This window comes from Manis pentadactyla, chromosome 5, assembly GCF_030020395.1.
Source record: "Manis pentadactyla isolate mManPen7 chromosome 5, mManPen7.hap1, whole genome shotgun sequence".
NCBI lineage: Eukaryota > Metazoa > Chordata > Mammalia > Pholidota > Manidae > Manis > Manis pentadactyla.
The window spans coordinates 142042957-142057949 of NC_080023.1; positions in this window are offsets into that span (position 1 = coordinate 142042957).

Below are 14993 nucleotides of genomic sequence, written 5' to 3' on the forward strand. Positions count from 1 at the left end.
GGTGGGAATGTATATTAGTTCAACCATTGTGGAAATCAGTATGGAGGTTCCTCAAAAAACTAAAAAAAGAAATACCATTTGACTCAGGAATTCCACTTCTAGGAATTTACCCTAAGAGTGCAGGATCCCAGTTTGAAAAAGACATATGTACCCCTATTTTATCACAGCACTATTTACAATAGCCAAGAAATGGAAGCAACCTAAGTGTCCATCAGTAGATGAATGGATAAAGAAGAGGTGGTACATATACACAATGGAATATTATTCAGCCATAAGAAGAAAACAAATCCTACCATTTGCAACAACATGGATGGAGCTATAGGGTATTATGCTCAGTGAAATAAGCCAGGCAGAGAAAGACAAGTACCAAATGATTTCACTCATCTGTGGAGTATAACAACAAAGCAAAAACTGAAGGAACAAAACAGCAGCAGAATCACAGAATCCAAGAATGGACTAACAGTTACCAAAGGGAAAGGGACTGAGGGGGATGGGTGGGAAGGGTGGGATAAGGGGGAAAATGGGGAATTATGATTAGCACACATAATGTAGCGGGGGGGGGCATGGGGAAGGCAGTACAACTCAGAGAAGACAAGTAGTGATTCTATAGCATCTTACTACGCTGATGGACAGTCACTGTAATGAGGCATGTGGTGGGGACTTGATTATGGGGGCAGTCTAGTATCCATAATGTTGCTCATATAATTTTATGTTGATGATACCAAAATAAACAAACATATAAATAAAATAAAAAAGAAAGTAAAGAGGTGCTGAAAAAGAATGGGTCATATTAAAAGACCACAGGAAACACCTGGATGAGCAACCCATAGTCAAAGACTGAAGTAGCTGATATGATCATATTGCATGATATTTAAGTATATATGTAAATGGGGGAGTAGGGTTAGTTCTTCATTATAATATAATTAATACTGAATTATCAAACATATTAATGTATATTGTAAATATACATTAATATGTAACATTTATGAATGTTAATTTATTATCATAATATAATAATATCATAATTAATAAATGTAGAAGAAATGGTGGAAATGCAAAGTCACCATTAAGCAAACACCACAGTCATCTTTGTTGCAGGCATAATTATTATGGATGTTAAAATTAATGGGTGAATGTTGAGAAGAAAGGATTTCTGCAGAGACTTAAAGCATCCCCTCCAAGATATTCATTAATTAAAAGAGGGAAAATAGTAACTTTATATAGTAGAGGACAATCAGTACAGATGCGTCTTGTACACAAAGGTTCACAGAAACATTATTTTTAACACTCCTAGCTCACCTTGTAACTGGTTCTCCAGAACTTTTTCTTAGTTCCAAAAGCAAACAAACATATTTCCAAAACATTCTTTTTTAATGTAAGGTAGCCTTACATGGTGGTTCCACCACGAAGCCAGCCACCCCAAGTCTCCCATAAGGCATCCCACACAGTCCTGCCCTCTGTCAAAACATTTCATTTCTGCACCAGCAAGCCTTTGGGTACTGCAACTCCTGCTTTTTTCTGTTAGTTGCATGAAATATCTTTTTCCATCCCTTCACTTTTCGTCTGTGTATGTCTTTGGGTTTAAAGTGAGTCCCTTCTAGGCACCATATAGATGGGTCTTGTTTTTTATCCATTCAGTGACTCTATGTCTTTTGCTTGGTGCATTCCGTCCATTTACATTTAGGGTGGTTATCCATAGGTATGTACTTATTGCCATTGCAGACTTTAGATTCATGGTTACCAATGGTTCAAGGTTAACTTTCTTACTATCTAAGAGTCTAACTTAACTCAATATGCTGTTACAATCACAATCTAAAGGTTCTTTTTCTCCTCCTTTTTCTTCCTCCTCCTTTCTTTATATATTAGGTATCATATTCTGTACTCTGTCTATCCCTTGATTGACTTTGGGGATTTTTCATTTAATTTTGCATTTGCTTAGTAACTGCTGTTCTACTTTCTTTACTGTGTTTTGTTTTTTTTTTTTTACTTCTGTCTGGTGACAGCTATTAAACCTTAGGAACACTTCCATCTGTAGCAGTCCCTCCAAAATAGACTGTAGAGATGGTTTTTGGGAGGTAAATTCTCTCAGGGTTTGCTTATCTGGAAATTGTTTAATCCCTCCTTCAAATTTAAATAATAAACCTGCCAGATAAAGTAATTTTGGTTCCAGGCCCTTCTGCTTCATTGCATTAAATATATCATGCCACTCCCTTCTAGCCTGTAAGGTTTCTGCTGAGAAGTCTGATGTTAGCCTGATGGGCTTTCCTTTATATGTGATCTTATTTCTCTCTCTGGCTGCTTTTAACAGTCTGTCCTTATCCTTGATCTTTGCTATTTTAATTTCTATGTCTTGGTGTTGTCTTCCTTGGGTCCCTTGTGTTGGGAGATCTGTGGATCTCCATGGCCTGAGAGACTATCTCCTTCCCCAGATTGGGGAAGTTTTCAGCAATTACCTCCTCAAAGACACTTTCTATCCCTTTCTCTGTCTCTTCTTCTTCTGGTATCCCTATAATGTGAATATTGTTGTTTGTATTGTCACACAGTTCCCTCAATATTCTTTCATTCTTAGAGATCCTTTTTTTTTTCTGTGCCTCAGCTTCTTGTATTCCTCTTCTCTAGTTTCTATTTCATTTATTGTCTCTTCCACCATATCCAACCTGCTTTTAATACCCTCCATCTTGCTCTTCAATGATTAGATCTCCAACCGAAATTCATTCCTGAGTTCTTGGATATCTTTCTGTACCTCCATTAGCATGTTGATGATTTTTATTTTGAACTCCCTTTCAGGAAGAGTCATTTAAATCTTTCTCCAGATTTATATTAATTTTACTCTGGAGCAGGTTCCTTTGGCATTTCATGTTTGTATATGGCACCCTCTAGCATCCAGTAGCTCTACCCTCCAGAGCTGCTCATCCCGGGAAGCAATGTTGGGGGTTGCAGGGGAGTGATATTGGATCCTGGGGGGAGGAAAGATCTGTTTCTTGCTTCCGACTGCTATGCCTGCCTCCACTACCTGAACCAGTGGGCTGAGCACACAGGTATAAGCTTTTGTCCCAGAGCAGCTGGATATGGATCCCTGCTTTCCACAAGCAGCTGGAATCTCAGTCTTTCCAGGAATTCTGCCTGTCTTAGCTTTCCAACCCCGTAATCACAAGAATATCATGAAAGCACTATGAAATGTAGATTTGTGCTCCCAGAGCAGATCTCCTGAGTTAGGTATTCAGCAGTCCCAGGCTTCCAATCCCTCCCTGCTCAGTTTCTCTTCCTCCCGCTGGTGAGCTGGGGTGCAGGAAGGGCTTGGGTCCTGCCAGCCACAGCTCTGGTACATTACCCTGTTCCATGAGGTCTGCTCTTTTCTCCAGGTGTATGCAGTCTGGCACAGTCCTCTTTCCTGTTGCTCTCTCAGGGTCAGTTGTATTTATTATATTTTTGTATTATATGCAATTTTATGCGGAAGCCTCTGTCTCACCTCTCACACTGCCATCTTTAATCCTCCCATCCATGGGACTTTCACTCAGCGAGCCCCTAGTGGGGAACTGGTCCAGGGTAAAGCATTTCCTAGATGGTTGGACCCCTCCAGGAAGGGTGGAGACACCAGAAGCTGTGGAATTAGCCCTGCATGAGAGAGAAGACTGCTTAGAGGCCCTGAGTGGCCTTGTGGCACACAAGACTGTGACATGTTTATTTCTTGAGATAATGGAAAGGGTTATTGAGGAGGGAGACAGACTTTGGTTGCTTTGGAGGACCTGGGTGATGACCTGTGGAATGCCCTTAAGAAAGAGACAGTTATTGAGAAGGCAGATCACACTCCTGAAAGATATGTTAGCAGTGAGGGAGGAGGCATCAAGGAGAATCTGCATGGCAGCAGACCACTGGGGAGGGAGAGGAAGGAGTGGCGCCTTCAACCCCTGAGATGGTAGAGGAGATATTAGGTGGAGGATTAGGGGGTGGGGCCGAGGGCCAATCTGTTGCTGAGGCCACCACCCAAGGCACCAGCCTCTCCCACATTAAAGGCTCACCTGGTTGTAATTAAGAAAATGAAAATGCAACACCTGTAGGCTCCTCAGGGGAGGAGCAGCATCCTCCCCAGGTTGTGGAGCACTCCATGCTCTGCCCCTATACCCGGGATGAGGTGGTGGACATGAGCATCCAGTTTTGGCAGAAACCATCAGAAACTCTGTCTCCGTGGCTTTTGCATCTCTGGGATATGGGTGGAAAATGTTTTAATATTGGGTTTTGAAATGGATAGACTGGCTTCCCTAATGACTCACCCTTCCCTCTGGCAGTGATTGTAATGTGTTCATCATACCTCAGGGAATCAGGTACTTCTGGATTGGCTGATGGCAGCCATCAGGGAAGTTTGGCCTAATCAGAGTGATTTACCATACTTACCCACTAGACGGGAAACATATGTAGAGCTCCAGCAGGTGCTGCAGGAGCTGGGCATGATAAATGTCACCTATAATATGGACCCCCCAGGACCCCAATGAGGAGTTGTTCACCATGGGAATGCGATGTCTGGTGATCCATACTGCTCACTCATCTCTCTTTGGGTCCCTAATGATCATTCTTGCCCCCCACATAGGGCAACCTGTAAGTGAGGCTACTAATACTTTATCAGATCTGGGGAAGGTTGAAACAATAAGAGCATGGAGGGAAGTATGGGCTTTGACTAAAAGGAGAGGTGCAAAGGGCCCATGAATGTCTCAAGGACCAGATGTAGGTTGATTTGAAAAGGCAGGGGTAGTGAAAGAAAAACTTGACGGGCAGCCCAATAAGATCTTGTTAGAACTGTGGCACCAATTAAAGCCAGACCAGGAGTTCCAGCTGCTGAGGGTCAGGACATGGAATCTGGAGGCAAAGCCCCATGTCCTGTGTCCCTGCAAGACTTCCTGGAGGACAGCGCTCAGGCTCTGTATGGGCCTTTGCTCCCAAGGGAATACAACTGGGTGTTGTGGTCTGACTAAGGTTGGGGTCTAGGCCCTCACCTTGGGGGATGTGGTGGGGACTGGAGGCCACATGTAGAATTAGCAATTCATTTGTCCCCGTGAATGTACAATGTGTCCTTCACTGGTGGACAGAGGAACTGAATGTTCTCTGTTTTCTGGCAACCCTGAGCATTTTCTTGGGACTCCTGCTGTGATAGATGGCTATAGAAGGAAGGCAATTAGAGTGAAGAAAGCCCAAATCCCAATGAGGATAGGGCATTTACCCTTAAAGGAGTATACTGTGTGCATTTCTCCAATCCCCATTTTGGGGGTGGATATCCTGCAGGGCCTGTGGTTAGAGACCATTGCAGGTGAGTTCAGACTGAGGGTACATGTGGTGAAGGCAGTTCTGAGGGGACATGAGAAGCACCTTCCTGTAGCCATGCCTATACCCTGGCAGGTGACAAATACTAAGCAATATAAATTGCCTGGAGGACACAAGGAAATTGGAGAGACTCTACAGGAGTTGGAGAAGGTGGGCACCATAAAAGTTGCTTATAGTCTTTTAAATTCCCCAATATGGCCAGTGAAAAAGCTGGGCAGGTCCTGGCGTATGACTGTGGACTATTCAAAACTGAATAAAATCACACTCCCATTGCATGCTGCTGTGCCCTCTATAGCAGCCCTGAGGTTTACCCTCAGTCATGAAATAAGGACGTATCATTATGTTGTGGACTTGCTAATGTATTTTTCTCTACTGACATAGCACAAGAAACTCAGGAAAAGTTTGTCTTCATGTGGGAAGGCCAGCAGTGGACATTCACTGTCCTTCCACGGGGATGCCTCCACAGTCCCACCATTTGTCACGGACTTGTAGCCCAGGACTTGGCCACATGGAAGAAACCACAAACAGTGCAGCTGTATCACTACACTGATATCATGCTCACATCTGATTCTCTTGGAGATTTATAAGGGGCAATTACTAGACTGCTACAACATCTACAGGAGAAAGGATGGGCTGTGAACAGCACCAAGGTTCAAGGACCTGGTTTCTCTGTAAAATTCTTGGGGGTTGTCTGGTCGGGTAAAACTAAATTACCACAGAAGCAGTCATAGTCAAGGTCGAGGCTTTCTCTATCTCTACCACTGTTGCAGTATTACAAGATTTTTTGGGTCTTTTGGGCTACTGGAGAGTGCTTGTCCTGCACTTGGCACAAATTCTTAAGCCCTTATAATGGTTGGTATGAAAGGGCATCAGGTGGGACTGAGATGACACATGTGCAGCTGCTTTTACTGCTGCTAAGTGAGGCCTTGAGTGTAGTGGACTCATCAAGGCCCTGTGAGCTAGATGTTCATGTAACTGAAGATGGTTATGGATGGGGTCTTTGGCAGCAGCTTGAATGGATGCACCAACCTATTAGATTCTGGTCACAGCTATGGAAAGGAGCAGAGGTCCAGTACACCTTGATAGAGAAGCAACTGGCTGCTGTGTACCATGCCTTGCTGGCTAAGGGGTCCATCACTGGAATAACTCCGACCAAGGTAATAATCACCCATCCCATCACAGGGTGGGTATGAGACTGGACCCAAAGACCACGGAGTGGCATGGCATAGACACCTACATTGGCCAAATGGGGCACATATTTACAACAGCATAGTGCCCTCTCCAATAGCCCCTTAAGTGGAGAACTCCAATGCTTATTGGGGCCAGTGATGTATACCCATGGAAAGCAGGAAGAATCTTGCTTTTGAGCCATTGATAGCTGAGACTCCTTATCAGGAGGGAAAAGCTCCTATACCTGAAGATGCTTGGTATACAGATGGCTCTAGTAGTGGGCAACCCCCAAGTGGAGGGCTGTGGCTTTCCATCCTAAGACTGAGACAATATAGATGGAGGATGGAGAGGGGAAGAGCAGCCAATGGGCTCAATTGCGGGCAGTATGGCTCATGATCACCCAGGAGTCTTCCCCTATAGTTGTCTGCACTGACAGCTGGGCCATCTGTTGGGGCTTGACTCTGTGGCTACCGACATGGTATCATGCCAACTGCATGGTTGGTCACTGGCCCCTTGTGGGCAAGAGTTGTGGCAAGACGTGTGGGCTTCTGGTCAGACTAAGACTGTTACCATACATCATGTGACTGGCCATTTGCCTTTGGCATCCCTAGGGAATGATAAAGCAGACACATTGGCCCAGGTGCACTGTTAGAAGGAAAGCCTGCCTCTGCTGTAGCCATATGGTTACATCAGTGTTGGTTGCATGCAGGGCAAAAGACAATGTGGGCTGTAGCCCATCGGTGGGGCTTGCTTTTGACCTTTGAAGAAGTCAGCAGAACCCAGAAGGAGTGCTTTGTGTACTATAAGAGGGATTTACACTGAGTCCCGCAGCAACATGGGACAATAGTAAAGGGGACGGTACCCCTTATCAGGTGACAGATAGACTATATTAAGCCTCTACCCATATTAGAAGATATTGGTGTGCCATGACTTGTGTGGACACAGCTACTGGACTGTTGGTTGCTTTTCCTGCATGTCATGCAGATCAGCAAACCACCAAGAGGGGCCTAGAGCGTCTCTTTGCTGCGTTTGGCCAGCCACAGGTGATTGAGAGAGAATGAGCCACCCACTTTACTGGACATGCATTACAAGAATGGGCACAGCAATTAGTAATAAAGTGGAAGTTTCATGTACCATATAACCCTACTGGGTCAGGCATGATAGAGAGGTACAATGGTTTACTGAAATCTGGCCTAAAGTCAGACACCAATAGTCTAAGGGGCTGGTCAGTTTGCTTATGGACAATGCTACAGCATTGGAATGAAAAGCCCCAAAAAGGAGCCTTGAGCCCTGTGGACATACTAACACACATTGCAGCCTCTCCTATACAACTGTATGTGCAAACAAAAGAGGAGTTATTGAAGTCAGGATATGACCAGCAGAGCAAAATCCTGCTGTCAGCCACAACTGCATTAAATCCTGGGGACACTGTTGAGTGGATGTGGCTCTGGACATTTTGACACATGAACCAGTGATGTGTGGCCCTTCTGCCACCTTGGGGAAAAGGCCTGGAAGCTGGCCTTGTGTGTGTTCCTGGAGTAACAGCAGAGTGGCCCCCAAAGATCAAAGTGGTATACTCAAAATGTCCAGGAAGTAAGAGCATCTTATGGGGATGTTTTGTTTTATCTTTATGGCCAGTGCATGTACCTCCTATAGCCCTCTGTATTGACCCATCTGTAACTCTCACAAGGAGGGGGGTAAAAGTCTGGTATGCTAGAACAAGAAGAGATCCCATTCCTGCCTATCATAGGACCACTCTCTTGCATGCATCCTACCTGATGGACAAGATTTCACTATGCTGGTATCATTAAAACATGTATCTTATTGCCCTTAATGTTATTTTATTCTACAGTCCCTGTGTCCTGGACCTACCCCCTGGCGGTAGCTACCACATGATGATTACTCTGAACTCTACCCATTCAGCTACTGACTGCCTGTGGAATGGGCGAGCTATGTACTAAATCTGCAAAGGACTTTGAACATAGCTGGACCCTCCAGCTTTAGGATTATCATGATTTTATTGCTGTTATTGTATGTTATTTGTCTGGTTACAATGCTCCAGTTCTCCACACAGGGGCCAGTGTGGAAGATGGGGATCAAGTAGATTGTGAGGTGAGATTCATCTAACAGTTCCAGAATCTCTCACCTGGCCTTAGTGAATCTCCATATCAATAGTTGTTTCCAAGGGGTGGAGAGAAGTAGTCTATCTACATATCAATAGGTACTTACAGGAGGAACGAGGGCATATCTGGACTGGAGTGGTTGGGTGGGATCCCTTTTTGCAGCTGGGTCATAAGGGACATGGGCAAGCAGCAGTACATCACTGCTTGTAGGCAATAAGTGGGTTTTTCCCACTTTATTTCTCTCTTTGATTGATTTGGGCTTCAAAAGTTATTTGCCCCAGGCTGGGAACATATTGTTCCCCTGGAGTTACAAGAACATACAGAGGAGGTACTTGAGATGATGTTGCTGTTCATCAAATATTAGTTCTTTCCCTTGCTACTGATACATTTATTTTAAGAACATTTTTCATAAGAGTTTTCATGAAGCCCACTATTCAAAGAAAGTCTGTTACTTTCCTGTTAAATCAACTTAATGCATTACCTAAAAATATTTTTTATGATTATTTAGATAAAAGAATACATAGCAGAACTTGTAAGTGAAGAAGTATTTAAGTTAGTTCCATAAAAGGAAGACAAGAAAATGGTGGAAAAGCTGTTCACCCAGTTGCCAAAGACAGGAATGCAGTACCATTTATATGCAGAATTCAGTTACTGTACTTTTCAACTCTAGAATTTCCATCTGGTTCTTTTTTATAATTTCTATTTCTATTTTATATTTGATGCAATGTTGTCATTGTACCTTCTTTTACTCTTTAATCACAGTTTCCTTTAGTCCTTTGAACGTATTTGTAATGGCTATTTTGAAGGCTGTTAAATCCAACATTTGGTTGGTCTCACAAGTACTTTCAGTTGTTTGCTCTTTATCCAATGCATGGGTCATACATTCCTGTTTCTTTACATGGCTCATAATATTTTGTTGGATGTTGGATATTTTAGATAATATATTGTAGGCACTGTGGGTACTTTTCCCCATTCCCCTCACCCTGCCTGCTTCTGGAGCTTGACATTTCTGTGTACCTTTTTATTTGCTTAGTGACTGGATGGATAATTTTATTGGTGTTCATTTCTCCCACATAAGTGTGAAGCCTTTGATGATGATACTCAGGTGTTGAAGCCTTGGATAAGCCAGTTTCAACATGAGAGGACAGAGATCTTAGCAGAACTCTCCATAACTTCCTTTCCAGACCATGCCCAGCTGTTAAGAGCCACGGTTTGCAGGCTGATTGCTCTATTGGTTCCAAAATGCCCTAGGGCATGAATGGCTCTACAAACTAATACTACCAAATGCAGGCTCCTTTGAAAGGGCAGTTACTGAAGTCAGTGTTTTAGATTTGTTCTGACCCCCAGAGGATCCCACTTCTCTCTGGCAAACTACCTCTCCCATAGGTTAATCCGGGCATCCAGAGAAACTATCTCTCTACCCACTATTACCTCCCACCACAGCCTCCACTGTTTTTGAGAGCACCTGAAAGCTTGACCTTTTCTACACTTTGTGGCAAATGAAGTCAGTTCCTTTGTGAAGAGATTAGGAGCAATCTGTTTTAAAGCTTGCTCTGTTCGTTTAGCAATATGCCTGAGTTTAGACTTTGGAGTTGGATGTACCTTTCTTTGAGCCATCCTTGTGCCTTAGGAACTGAACTCTAGGTAGATGGGAGGGCCATAGTCTCAGGCCATCCCAGCTTGCCTCTTCTGTCATGGAACCATGGCCTGGTGAGCTGAGGCATGGGACCCCAATATGCTCAGAGGTGCTGTGTCCTAGTAGAACCTCCCTCTCAGCTGGCAGAAGGAAGGACCCCCACCTCTTGAGTGAACTCTTCCAGAAATTAGTCTTAGCAACAGGTAGCTGAAGGAAGCATGAGAAACACTGACATCTTGCTCCTTCCAGTAAGAGCCCTCTAAACTGGAAACTGCAGGGGATTGCCGAGGGAGTCCTGTATTTTTGGCTGCACTGTTGCCAGGCAATCCAGTCCAGAGAGATCTCCCTGAACACTATGTGAGACCCTAACTGGGGAAAGTGTTCTTGACCTAACTGAGAAAGAACTTATGAGCAGATCGAACAGGTACAGCAAAGAGTAGTTTAATAAAGCAAAAGTATACACTCATGGAGGGTGGTGTGCTCCAGAGATGAGCAGCCCTGTGGGGTTTGGGTTGAATGGTCTTATGGCTGGAGTTTAAGCAGGGGGGTAGAATATTCATCAGGATAGGTGGGGTTTTCTTCAAATAGGGAGGGGATTTCTGATAAATAGTGTGATGCCCTGTTCTTCTTCTTAGATGTTCTGCCTCTGAACTGTCATGGTGCCAAGGGGTGTAATTTGTAGTATGCTAATGAGCATATAATGTATTTTGAGGTTTAACCAGTGTCAATTTCCATGATGGAACCAGTCAGTTTGGCAGGTCTGTTATCTATACCCTCATTCCCTACATCCTGAGAGAACAATTTACATGGAATATTTAGAATTTGAACAAACATCTAACTGAATATATTCCTGGCCTAAGTTCCCACCCCTCTCTCTGCTTATGTCTGGTTATCTACCTACCATAATAGCACTAGTTTGGAGTGAAGTTTTGTTTCCCTAAACTAGAAGGCAGAGAGGGAGTGGTCTCAATTCTAATACCACGTTTTTCGGTAGAGTTTCTTAAATAGATATTTCTTCTTTTGCTGTATACACTTGCTATTTGTATAGACTTTAAATATTGACAAACACACACTCTCACACAAACACAAATATTTCCCTGGGGAGCAGGTCCACAGAGTTCCTCAGCATCTCATCCTGTCTTGCTGGAATATAATCTACCTTTTATCTAATACTTTTGTCCATAAATTCACCTTTGTCTGATATTAATACTGTGAATTTTTCCAAATTAGGTTAGTATTAACTTTTTTATTCTTTTGCACATTATTTTTGTTATCCTGTTTTGGATCTATCTTGTATATTTTGCAGACAGTTGGATTTTGGTTTTTGATTCTAACATATAACATTTTATTTTCAAATTTTCTTTATATTTTCTGACTGGGACCATACCTGGCACTCATTAAAGGAAGGTTGTTTTCTCTCCTGAGGCCTGGGTAGGGAAGGTCCTCTGTGGCCCTGGGAGGAAGGGGGTTCCCCTCCGGGACAAGTTCCTTATGAATCCAGTGAGACCCAAGGAAGACAAGGGTGAGAGTTTGGGGAAAGGGTTTGTTTTATTTCTCATGGCTCTCTCTCTCTCCTGGCGTGCTCCCAAGCCTGGCTAGCAAGTCTGCTTCAGCAATCCCTGCAGCTGTTGCATGTGACCCACTTCACCCCAGCTCCTATCTCCAGGAGGAACTCTGTAGGTGAGTCCCTGGTGACTGGCAGTACCTGACCAATTACATACCAGGAACAAAGGGGAGGAGAGAATGGTCATTATTCTCCACCCCTTACTCCAGATGGACCGGAGGCTCTGCTAGTGGTTAACATCCTATTGGTATGCAAACAGACCCTTATATGCATATCACTCAGGGCTAGGGGAGGAGACATTCTGGTTGAAAACTTCCATTTACCCCACATCCTCCCAGAGCCTCCTGGGAAAATCCCAGTATTTGCCCAAATCCTGTGTCATTCCTGCTGGAAGCTGCTTAGGGATTACTAAGATCAGTCTCATTTTTAAAAAGTAAATTAAAAAGTAAATTTTACTGAGAAAAAAACACACATCTTTACTGAGGTTTAAATGGTACACAACAAATGGCCTATATTAAAGTATTTAATTTGATTAGTTTGAGATGTGTGTATACACCAGGAAACAGTCACCACAGTAAAGATGGTTAACATTAATTTTGCCCAAAAGTTTCCTGACACCCCTTCAGCTTTCCTGTGTTCCTTCCCCCAAAAGAAGCATAACTCTTGCCATCATGCAATTTATGTTCTAGTGTTTTTGACCATGATGCTTCACGCTTTATATCTAATCAGGCCCAGCTGAAGAAAACCTTTGTCAGAGATATCTGGCCCTTCAGTGTCTCTTGCTCTGTTTTATCCTCCTGTCACGGGAGGAAGCTGGAGACCCTAGCCCTTGGGCCTCCATCATAGAGGAGGGTTCTTGGTTATGCACCAGATAGAAATCAAATGCGAACCAGGTACAGCATGAAGCAGACTTATGAACAGGTAGAAGGTATAGATTATGTAGTCAAGTGAAGCAGACTGCTCCATAGGCCACTACCTCCCATCTCTCTTAACTCCCCATAATTTGTTAGTTCTTTTATTGAGAGTATAATAAGTATGCAAAGCGGGAGGCAGAGTAATCATAATTTCTTCAGGAAGATTCCTAGAAGAAGGGTGCTTTTCCTTATCAGGTCTCTTCCAGGGCTTGTTTTGACAATTATAAATTGCCATGGTGCTGATGGGCATGATTTTTACTATGTAAATGAGATTTTAATGAAGTTAGAGGTCTAATCCTGGTCAAATTGGACACCAACTTGGTCTGATCTAGTTCCAGCTGGTTCCTACTGCATCTGTCTTATCAGTCCCAGGCCACCCTGCCTGTTGCTCCTCTATCAGTCTAGTTAAGCCTGCTTATGCCTTTGTCTGTTTCACCTTGCCATTTCCCTTTCCTACCACACTGTTACTCCAATTACTTATCCTAGGGATTCAGGATATATTTCCCAAAGATCTTCCTTTGTACTGGATAAAATAAATAATGGAATTGTTCAAATAAATTCTAGGAAAACCAAATTTCATGTATGATCTTATTACTTACAGAATTACAATCTTTGTCTCTCCTGACTTTTCCATTGTTTAGTATTTTCATTTTCTATTCATCTGTCTTCTTTTTAAAATTTATTTTATTTTTTTATTTTGGTATTATTAATGTACAATTACATGAACATCATTATGGTTACTAGACTCCCCATATTATCAAGTCCCCACCACATACCCCATTACAGTCACTATCCATTAGCGTAGTAAGATGCTATAGAACCACTACTTGTCTTCTCTGTGTTATACTGCCTTCCCTGTATCTCCCTCCACTACTACATTATGTGTGCTAATCGTAATACCCCTATTTGCCCCTTATCTCTCCCTTACCACCCATCTTCCCCAGTCCCTTTCCCTTTGGTAACTGTTAGTCCATTCTTGGGTTCTGTGATTCTGTTGCTGTTTTGTTCCTTCAGTTTTTGCTTTGTTCTTATACTCCACAGATGAGTGAAATCATTTGATACCTGTCTTTCTCCGCCTGCCTTATTTCACTGAGCAATAATACCCTCTAGCTCCATCCATGTTATTGAAAGTGGTAGGATTTGTTTTCTTCTTATGGCTGGAAATAATATTCCATCGTGTATATGTACCACCTCTTCTTTATCCATTCATCTACTGATGGACACTTAGGTTGCTTCCATTTCTTGGCTATTGTAAAAGGTACTGCAATAAACATAGGGGTGCATATATTTTTTTCAAACTGAGCACCTGCATTCTTAGGATAAATTCATAGCAGTGGAATTCCTGGGTCAAATGGTATTTCTATTTTGAGTTTTTTGAGGAACCTCCATACTGCTTTCCACAATGGCTGAACTAATTTACATTCCCACCAGCAGCGTAGGAGGGTTCCCCTTTCTCCATATCCTCGCCAACATTTGTTGTTGTTTGTCTTTTGGATGTTGGCCATCTTAACTGGTGTGAGATGATGTCTCATTCTGGTTTTAATTTGCATTTTGCTGATGATTAGTGATGTGGAGCATCTTTTCATGTGCCTGTTGGCCATCTGAATTTCTTCTTTGAAGAAGTGTCTGTTCAGATCCTCTGCCATTTTTTAATTGGATTATTTGCTTTTTGTTTATTGAAGTGCATGAGCTCCTTATATAATTTGGATGTCAACCCCTTATTGGATATGTCATTTATGAATATATTCTCCCATACTGTAGGATGTCTTTTTGTTCTACTGATGGTGTCCTTTGCTGTACAGAAGCTGTTTAGTTTGATATAGTCCCGCTTTTCAAATTTTGCTTTTGTTTCCCTTGCTTGGGGAGATATGTTCATGAAGAAATTGATCATGTTTATGTCCAAGAGAATTTTGCCTATATTTTTTTCTAAGAGTTTTATGGTTTCATGACTTACATTCAGGTCTTTGATCCATTTTGAGTTTACTTTTGTGTATGGGGTTAGACAGTGATCCAGTTTCATTCTCTTGCATGTAGCTATCCAGTTTTGCCAACACCAGCTGTTGAAAAGGCTGTCATTTCTGCATTGTATATCCATGGCTTCTTTATCATATATTAATTGACCCCATATGCTTGAGTATATGCCTGGTCTCTCTAATCTGTTCCATTGGTGTATGGGTCTGTTCTTGTGCCAGTACCAAATTGTCTTGATTACTGTGGCTTTGTAGTAGAGCTTGAAGTCAGGGAGCATAATTCCCCCTGCTTTATTTTTACTT